This window comes from Loxodonta africana, chromosome 1, assembly GCF_030014295.1.
Source record: "Loxodonta africana isolate mLoxAfr1 chromosome 1, mLoxAfr1.hap2, whole genome shotgun sequence".
Lineage (NCBI taxonomy): Eukaryota > Metazoa > Chordata > Mammalia > Proboscidea > Elephantidae > Loxodonta > Loxodonta africana.
Genome location: NC_087342.1, coordinates 148,156,599 through 148,166,284, shown reverse-complemented (window position 1 = coordinate 148,166,284; position 9,686 = coordinate 148,156,599). Strand labels below are relative to the sequence as shown.

At 37.1% G+C, this 9,686-nt stretch overlaps 1 non-coding gene across 1 annotated transcript; it reads left to right on the top strand.

The window, feature by feature from the left end:
- Positions 1-5,271: 5,271 nt before the first annotated feature.
- TRNAL-CAA (transfer RNA leucine (anticodon CAA)) lies at positions 5,272-5,378 on the top strand. Its single transcript has 2 exons — positions 5,272-5,309; positions 5,333-5,378. It is a non-coding gene; the product is annotated as a tRNA-Leu (tRNA).
- The last annotated feature ends 4,308 nt before the right edge of the window (positions 5,379-9,686 follow it).

The window sequence follows — 9,686 nt, the reverse complement described above, 5'->3', positions numbered from 1 at the left end:
TCAAGCAATGTAACCCACCATATAAATTAAAGGAAAGAAAAGAATCACATAATCATTTCAATTGACACAGAAAAGGCATTTGACAAAGTCCAACACCCATTCCTGATAAAAACTCTCAATAAAATAGGTATAGAAGGGAAATTTCTCAACATAATAAAAGGCATCTATGCAAAACTGACAGCCAACATCATTCTTAACAGAGATAGGCTGAAAACATTTCCCTTGAAAACAAGAACAAGACAAGGATGCCCTTTATCACCACTCCTGTTTAACATTGTGCTGGGAGTCCTAGCTAGAGCAATAAAGCAAGAAAAAGAAATAAAAGACATCCAAATTGGTAATGAAGAAGTTGAACTGTCCCTATTTGTGGATGATATGATTCTATACACAGAAAACCCAAAAGACTCCACAAGAAAACTACTGGAACTAATAGATTCATCAGAGTAGTAGGATACAAGATAAACATACAAAAATCAGTTGGATTCCTATACACCAATAAAGAGACGGATGAAAAGGAAATCAGGTAAACAATATCATTTATAACAGCCCCTAAAAAAATAAAACACTTAGAAATAAATCTACCAGGGATGTAAAAGGCCTATACAAAGAAACCTACAAAACACTACTGCAAGAAACCAAAAGAGATCTACATAAATGGAAAAATGTACCATGTTCATGGATAGGTAGACTCACCGTTGTGAAAATCACAATTCTACCCAAAGCAATTTACAAATACAATGCAATCCCCATCCAAATACCAACAACGTTCTTTAAAGAGATAGAAAAAAATATATATATTACTAACTTTATATGGAAAGGCAAGAAGCCCCAGATGCATAAAGCACTATTGAAGAAAAATAAAGTAGGAGGACTCACACCACCTAACCTCAGAACCTACTATACAGCTGTGGTAGTCGAAACAGCCTGATACTGGTACAATGAGAGATACACTGACCAATGAAACAGAATTGAGAACCCAGGTGTAAATCCATCCACCTATGGTCACCTGATCTTCGACAAGGTTCCAAAGTCCATCAGATGGGGAAAAGACAGTCTTTTTAACAAATGGTGCTGACAAAACTGGATGTCCATCTGCAAAAAAATCAAACAGAGCCCCTACCTCACACCATATACAAAACTAATTCAAAATGGATCAAAGACCTAAATATAAAGCCAAGAATTATGAAGTTCATAGAAGAAAAAATAGGATCAATGCCAGAGGCCCTAATACAGCATTAAGAGGATACAAATCACAACCAACAACACACAAACTCCAGAAGATAAGCTAGATAACTGGGATGTTCCAAAAATTAAATACATATGTTCATCAAAAGATTCCACCTAGAGAGTGGAGGGTGTTAGAAGCTGGTGAAATGGACACAAAAAGAGGGAGTGGAGGGAGAGAGCGGGCTGTCTCATTACGGGGAGAGTAATTGGGAGTGTGTAGCAAGGTGTATATGGGTTTTTGTGTGAGAGACTGACTTGATTTGTAAACTTTCACTTGAAGCACAATTAAAATCATTAAAAAAAAAAAAAAAAGGAAAGAAAGATTTCACCTAAACAGTAAAAAGAGAACTTACAGACTGGGAAAAATTTTTTGGCTATTACAAATCAGACAAAGGTCTAATCTCTAAAATCTACAAAAAAATCTAACACCTTTACAACAAAAAGACAAATAGTCCAATTAAAAATCGGCAAAGGAAATGAATAGACACTTTACCAAAGAAGACATTCGAGCAGCCAACAGACACATGAAGAAAGGCTGTCAATCACTATCCATTAGAGAAATGCAAATCAAAACCACACTGAGATACCATCTTACCCCAGCATTACTGGCATGAATTAAAAAAAAAAAAAAGCAGGAAATAACAAATGTTGAACAGGCTGTGGAGAAATCAGAACTCTTATGCATTGTTGGTGAGAATGCAAAATGATACAACCATTTTGAAAAACGATATGGCGCTTCCTTAGAAAGCTAGAAATAGAAATACCATATGATCCAGCAATCCCACTCCTAGGAATATATCCTAGAGAAATAACAGTCATCACACCAATAGACATATGCACACACAATTCACTGCAGCATTGTTCAAAAAAGCAAAAAGATAGAAACAACCTAGATGCCCATCGGTGGATGGATAAACAAACTGTGGCACATACACACGATGTCGTCTTACACAGAAATAAAGAACAACAATGAATCTGTGAAGCATCGCATAACATGGGTGAACCTGGAGGGCATTATGCTGAGTGAAATAAGTCAATCACTAAAGGACAAATATTGTATGAGATCACTACTGTAAAAACTCATGAAAACGTTTACACACAAAAAGAAACAATCCTTGCTGGTTACGAGGGAGGAGAGGGGTGGGGATGGAAAAACACTAAATAGACAATAGATAAGTGGCAACTTTGATGAAGGATAAGACAAAACACAATACTGGGGAAGCCAGCACAACCTATACAAGGCAAGGTCATGGAAGCTCCATAGACACATCCAAACTTCCCGAGGGACGGAATTGCTGTGCTGAGGGCTGTGGGGACCATGGTCTCCAGGAACATCTAGCTCAATTGGCATAACATAGTTTATAAAGAAAATGTGAGTAGTGTCTGGGGTCTTAAAAGCCTGTGAGCAGCCACTAGGATACTCCACTGGTCTCACCTCTTCCGGAGCCAGGAAGAATGAAGAAACTAAAGATACAAGGGAAAGATTAGTCGAAAGGACTAATGGACCACATCTACCACAGCCTCCACCAGACTGAGTCCAGTAAAACTAGGTGGTGCCCAGAGTCCTGGGCGGAGCTAGAGAAAAATGTAGAACAAAATTCTAACTCAAAAAGAAAGACCAGACTTGCTGGCCTGACAGAGACTGGAGAAACCCTCAGAGTATGGCCCCCGGACACCCCTCAGCTGAATAATGAAGTCACTTGTGAGGTTCATCCTTCAGTGAAAGATTGGACAGGCATATAAAACAAAATGAGACTAAAGGGGCACAGCCCTGGGGCAAGGGCTAGAAGGCAGGAGGGGACAGAAAAGCTGCTAATAGGGAACCCAAGATTGAGAAGGGAGAGTGTTGATATGTCATGGGGTTGTTAACCAATGTCATAAAACAATATGTGTACTAACTGTTTAATGAGAAACTAATTTTTTCTGTAAATCTTCATCTAAAGTACAATTAAAAAAAATTATACTAAAAAATATAATCAGGAAAGTAGATAAATAGCAATATATGATTAGTGTTGTCACAATACTATTTTAATATTAAGAACTTAGACATTTCCTAATGTCCAACAACAGGGGTAAGTTATATAAATTACCATATACCATAAAATTGAATATTATGCAACCAATAAAAATACGATTTTTAAATTTTTTAGTAATATAGAAATGCAAATTACATCATTCTAATTAAAAATATACACATATATGAAACCCTGGTGGCATAGTGGGTAAGAGCTATGGCTCTTAACCAAAAGGTCAGCAGTTCAAATCTACCAGGCACTCCTTGGAAACCATATGGGGTAGTTCTACTCTGTCCTATAGGGTTGCCATAAGCCGGAATCGACACAATGGCAATGGGTTAATTAAAATATAAGATAAAGTTGTAATGTTACCTTAATGTTAAAAGATATATGCGTATAAGCATACTTAAATTTAAGGAAATTCATCAGAATAGTAACAGGAAACATGACTATACAATATTTATGTTTTTCTTGGTACAATTATGCATTTTCCTAATGTTCTACAAAGAACATGCATTGTTTTAATCAGTTGGGGGGGTTTTCATTTGTTTGCTTTTAGATCTTGAATAAGTAGATGAATGATAAATCTCTGGGATAAAAAACAAATAAATTGAGGTTCTCAGGTAGCTATATCCACAAACACAGAAATTATTGATAGTAATTTAGTATCTTTTTCTCTACAAACTCTTATTTTTTATTCTTTCTTTTTGATTGTCATTTTGGTATAGTAGGAAAAATCCTTGAAATTATTTTCAATTCATGTCTTTTTGTTTGCATCAAGTCTTAGTGATTCTTCTTTCTATGCAATAACTGACTCTACTTGGTTGCTCACGTTACCGCCCAAAAGTTTAATACACTAATTTTAGGAAATAAAAAGAACAAGGTAGAGGTTTTTAAGGAAACAAGAAATTTCAACAAACTTCTTGTAAACTAAATAAAAAGAAGAAAAAGGGAGATATGTTTGAAACTATGGAGAAGTTTTAAAGCATGGAGAAGTGATAATAAAGCAGAAGAAAAGAAATCCCAAACTTGGAAAAATAAGTACAATGGAGAGTGAGTAGGAGACATAGACTGAAAATAGATTAATTAATTAAAAGCCAACATGTAAGATAACAGACCTACCTAACTCCTCCTCCACACTGTCAAACAAAAAATCCAAAGCCGAGTATTTACACCTCCATCCCCCAAACAAACAGTGGGGATAGTCTTTAAAGAAACTGAACACAGTTTTTAAGAAAAACCAGGGCAGACATTGTGGGTGTCACTGGGCAAATCTCCCTACATGGTGGCACTTGGAAGACCAGCATAAAGGCCAACCAATCTACAAGTCTCTGCCTCTGTACACAAACCTCTTACTATATATATTTTTTCTATATTATATATTTATACATATATATATATATATATATATATTTTTTAGTGGTGTAGTGGTTAAGAGTTTGACTGCTAACCAAAAAGGTCGGCAGTTGAAATCCACCAGCCACTCCTTGGAAACCCTGTGGAGCAGTTCTACTCTCTCCTATAAGGTCCCTATGAGTTGGAATCAACTCGATGGCAATAGGTTATATACCTATACATCTTCAGAGTGAATAACGAGGTCTTCAGACCAAAAGACATGATGAAAAAAACACAACAAAACCCCACATGATGATCAAAGGTCTGAGAGAAAGTGATTCACAACCTCGAAGTCAATTTCCAGCAGAAATATGAATCAATCAAATGTGAGGAAAAAATGAAGTCGGAAATCATATATAAAGCCAGAATGAAGATATGTCCAGACATGCAAAGACACAGAAAGTTAACTATCACATGCCTTTCGTTAGTAAGTTAAGCCAAAAGATACAGTCTGTAATTATTTATAACTGATAGAACAAGAAAAATGTACATTTATTACCAGGGTATATTAGAGTAGTTTCATCACTATTTTTAGTACTTTTATTATTTACTTGTGTAGCTTTAAATAATAAATGTACATTTTTCTTGTTCTATCAGTTATAAATAATTATAGACTATATCTTATTAGAGTAGTGTCAGGATGGCCGAGTGGTCTAAGGCGCCAGACTCAAGCTTTCGCTTCCCGCCCTCGGGGTTTCTGGTCTCCAGATGGAGGCGTGGGTTCAAATCCCACTTCTGACCCTGGTGGTATAGTGGGTAATTGCTACGGCTGCTAACCAAAAGGTTGGCGGTTCAAATCCACCAGGCGCTCCTTGGAAACCCTATGGGGCAGTTCTACCCTGCCCTATAGGGTCACTATGAGTCTGACTTGACGGCAACATTTTTTGTTTTTTTGGAACTATATTAGAATAAGGGAAGGAGAAGAGTGATGATAAAAGTGAGCTAAATCCTCAACTATAATTCCAGAAGTCAGTATTCAGAGATATAAATGTGAGCATCAGAATAACCCACAACCGATTATGTAGTTGCTGTCAGTAAGTTGTATACCTGTAAAAAGCTGAACTGGCAAAAATTGTGTGATAGATATATTTACAACAACAATCCCAAAAAAAGAGTAGCTGCTGAGGCTGTTTATGTGCAAAAACATAATGGGATTTGGCCCCTTGGTTTGGAGGTTTAGGGTCATGGTTTCATGGGACATCCCAGTTAATTGGCCTAATAACACGTTTAGTGCTTCTGTTCTGCCTCCTAGTTTGTTGCACTGCGTCTGGGATCTTAAAAGTTTGCAAGCAGCCGTCTAAGTCATGGCACTTGGTCTCTACTCACCTGGAGCAACAGAGGAAGAAGGAGAGTAAGGAATAGGAGGAGGAAATGGAATGTGTGGCTAATTGCCTCTATGAGTAACTACTTCTTTTGCCATGAGACCAGAAGAACTGAATGGTGCCTAGCTGCCATTACTGAACATATTGATCAAAGATTCTATAAAAGAATCTTAATCAAAATGGGTAAAATGCCAAACATAATATCAAATTCTCATTGACTGTACACTTTCTGAAGCCATGGGGGTTGGATGAAGCCCTGAAACTATTGCCTTGAGAAAATCCTTAAAACTAAAGCAAAAATAACCCTGAAATCTTCTTAGCTTAACTAGTAAAGAAATGTCTGCCTTGAGCACTGTGCTCTTTTAAAATCTATCCATATGGGATCAAAGCAACAACAGCAACCCAAAAGATTAGATATGAACCTTAGGGAGTGCTGAGTTTATGTTAATGGGGGAGGAGCAACTCAGAAAAGGAGGGTGAAAATGGTTGCACAACTCGAAGAAAGTAATCAATGTCACTGAATGGTACATGTAGAAACAGTTGAATTGTGTATGTTTCCCTGTTATCTATGCTCAGAAACAGAGCCCTGGTGGCAAAGCTCAGGCTGCTAACTAAAAGGTCGACAGTTTAAATTCACCAGCTGCTCTTTGGAAACCCTATGGAGCAGTTCTACTCTGTCTCATAAGGTTGTTATGAGTTGGAATCAACTCGATGGCACACAACAACATGCTCAACAACAATAAAATAAAAAATAATAATAACCCAAGCTAGTAAAAGTTAAGAAAATGGAATTGAGGAGGAGTGAGGAGAAGTAGGGAGACAAAGTATGGTTCCTTTTTATTACTAAAAGTTCTTTTATACTAAATTATTGTCAAATTATGTACATGGGTAGTTTTTTTCAAATTCTAAAGCTTTTTAAATGAATGGTAGTTGAAAGTGTAGAAGTGTATATTTAGTCAAATCATTACAGAAGTTTAGCTATCAAGTGGAGCAAAAAAATGGGGAAATATTTGACAAAAGTGAAGTCAAGAAAAACTAAGTCAATTTTTTTAATGGAGATATCGGTATATTTATACATCGATTAAAATGATGCAAAAAAGGTAGAGAGATTAAGAATACTTTTGTGCTCAACCCATTGCAGCTAAATACGTGGTTTTCAGGCTAATTATGAGGTGAGGACCATTTTATAAAGAAATGTGCACATTTAATAATACCACTCTTTTCTTTCTGACATCCCTACAAGCTTAACTTCAAACCTTGAAGAATAGGATCAAAGCTGATGTCCTGAGCAGCTTGCTGCTGGATATCTCTGCTGTGAAGATTGATTTGAAAAGACTTCCCTGTCACATTTCTTCAGCGATCAAACTGCACAATAAATGAGTGAGAATCAAACTTAATTTTGATTTTGGGATGTCTTAAACTTGATTTAGAGAAGACACATAGTAAAGAAACTCCTGGGAGAGTTCTAGTCTTGTACAAAACATCAAGTTGAATTATCTGCTCTTTTCTTTCATCTTAGCCACAATATACAAAGCCCATCTGTGAATTTTCCTTCCAAAAGTACTAGCTAAAAGTTATGTGCAATGGTCTGATTACTGTGTATAACCTTCCCAAGCACTTCCATTTAACTAGAAGTAGGGGTGAAAGGAGCTCAGCTGCCAACCAAAAGGTTGGTGGTTTGAACACACCCAGTGGCTCCATGGGAGAAAGACCTAGCAATCTGCTCACGTAAAGACTACAGCCTAGAAAACCCTATGAGACAATTCTACTTTGTCACATGCAGTCACTATGAGTCAAAAATTGGCTCGATGGCACCTAACAACAACAAAAGAGGTGGAGGAGTTTCAGTCAGGATCTAGGCTAATTTTGCAGGACTCTTCTCAAAGTGCTCAAACATCTACTGTCCCAATCACAGCTCTGCACAATTGTGTCTAACATTTGGATTGATTGCCTGTCATGCTCTGACGATAGGACAGCCTTTGCCTCAATTACTTAAAAAGAATTTGTAGACTAACATCTTATCCGAGCGGTCGTTAGTAAACATTATGATTTGAAAGTAAATATCTAGTCTGACATGAGGCTTCAGACCAAGGATGCCTAAAGAGGAAGACTGAAGGTAGTGGGCAAACAGGAGTTATTGGGTTTCTAATGACTAAATGAGTCCCTGGTGGTACAAAAGTTAACATGCTTGTCTGCCAACCAAAAGGTTGGCAGTTCAAGTCAACCCAGAGAAACCTTGGAAGAAAGACTTGGTGATCTATTCCTGAAAAATCAGCCACTGAAAACCCTGTGGGGTACAGTGCTATTCTGACACACATGCAGTTACCATGAGTTGGAATTGACTAGATAGCAACTGGTTTGTTTGTTTATTAATCATTAAACATGTCATCCTACTTTCAAAAGTAGGAGTCACTACTGCTAACTTACTCATGAAATTCATGCCTTCAATTTATGTCACCCATTCCCTCCAGACCTAGCTGAGGGCATACAGATCATATAGGCCTAAAAAGAATGTGTTTTGGGTGCTACTAGCTCTATTCTCTGTTAATGTGGCTTTTACTTTATATCCTCAGTCCCAGGACAAAGGAGGATCTTGCACTGTAATTGAGGTCGTGGAGACCAGAAGTCATTTAAGCTCCAGGCTGTAGATGGAATTGATGGACTTTCTTGATCATCTAGGAGAGATTCTTTTGAGAGCACCTTTTTTTTTTTTTAGCAACAACAAAATAAATTTGGGCAACAGCCAAAAGAGGAAACTGACTTCTACTCATAGAACATTACCTGACACATAGCCAGTGCTTAACATATATTTGTCAAAAACATGAACTAGTACACCAACTCTAATCAATTGGTAGTGGCTGCCTGGAGGGAGCTGAAGTGAGAAGATCATGCCAAGGGCAAATTTTGTAGGAAAGAGTTCCGTGAGCATTCATCTGTGTCAGCCATGGATTCTGGAACAGTGAGTGACCCCACTTGTGCTGCAAATCTGCCATTTTTGTTTTAGAGGTAAGCAAATTTTCTACTATGCCTTCTTGAAAGTCTAAAAACAGTGGTAAATAAAAAGGAAGTATATATTTAACACCTGGTGACCAAAGACTATGTTAGCTAAGTAAAAATGAGTATTATTTAGCCAAGGATTGTGTTTCTGAACTAAAGTTTATGCCTTTAAATTTTTGACAGTCATAAGCTACCACAGAGTATGTATAAGTTCAGTTATTGTTAACAATAATGAAGTTTTCTGGCTGCAGTATGCTCATCTTCTGGCCACTCTAAACCAAAAACCAAACCCATTGCCATGGAGTTGATTCCGACCCATAGAGACCCTATAGGACAGAGTAGAACTGCCCCATAGGGTTTTCAAGGAGCAGCTAGCCAAGGAGAACTGCCGACCTTTTGGTTAGCAGCCGAACATTTAATCACTGAGCTCCCCAAACACTGAAGGCCTTTTGCTAAATTTAAAATGACATAATGGTACTCTTCTTAAATTCATGAGGCCACTAAACAGAGCCTAGTAAAACTTCACCATATAGTTTATAAATCCAGAATTACCTTTTCTTTGAAATTATATTTTGAGAAATCTTTCACAACTGCTCTTTATAAGAGGAAAACTATAGTAACAAGTTAAATGGACACACATTGGCTAAACTAGTCTCGTTCTTAGAAATTATTACCATAAATATACAATTTCTTACTTTTTCACTTTATACAAATTCTCTTCAAGAACTTA